The sequence below is a fragment of the Monoraphidium neglectum genome (genome assembly GCF_000611645.1).
Source record: "Monoraphidium neglectum strain SAG 48.87 unplaced genomic scaffold scaffold01192, whole genome shotgun sequence".
Taxonomy (NCBI): domain Eukaryota; kingdom Viridiplantae; phylum Chlorophyta; class Chlorophyceae; order Sphaeropleales; family Selenastraceae; genus Monoraphidium; species Monoraphidium neglectum.
The window spans coordinates 15,197-15,609 of record NW_014012436.1 but is presented as its reverse complement, the minus strand read 5'-3'; positions in this window follow the sequence as shown (position 1 = coordinate 15,609).

The following is a 413-nucleotide window of genomic DNA, read 5'->3' as shown; positions in this document are numbered from 1 at the left end:
GGCGGCCCTCGGCACCCCGCTTCCCGCGTGGGCGTCACTGCGACTGTTTGTGGTTCATTCCTATGGTCTCTCTACCGCAAACACAAGGCTGTGGGGGCGTTGCATTGGTGCGGAGAGAGTCAGAGCGCGGTCAAAGCATGGATTGCTGTTGGCTGCGGGATGGCTGTGGGCTTGTGTGGGCGTGCCAATATTTATACGTTGTATATGTGATGCGCAATCTCAGCGTACGCGCGTTATTCGGCTCGATCTCGCACGGTCGCTCCACGGGGTCACCGGCAGGATGCATGGGAGGCTCGCAGGACCACCGTACAGATACTCAGCAAGCCACACGAACGCAACGCGAGCGCCCGCAGCGCGCGCCGCTGCCGCCGCCCGCGCCGCGCCTTGCCCGGCCTCGCCCCTGCGGCCGCCCC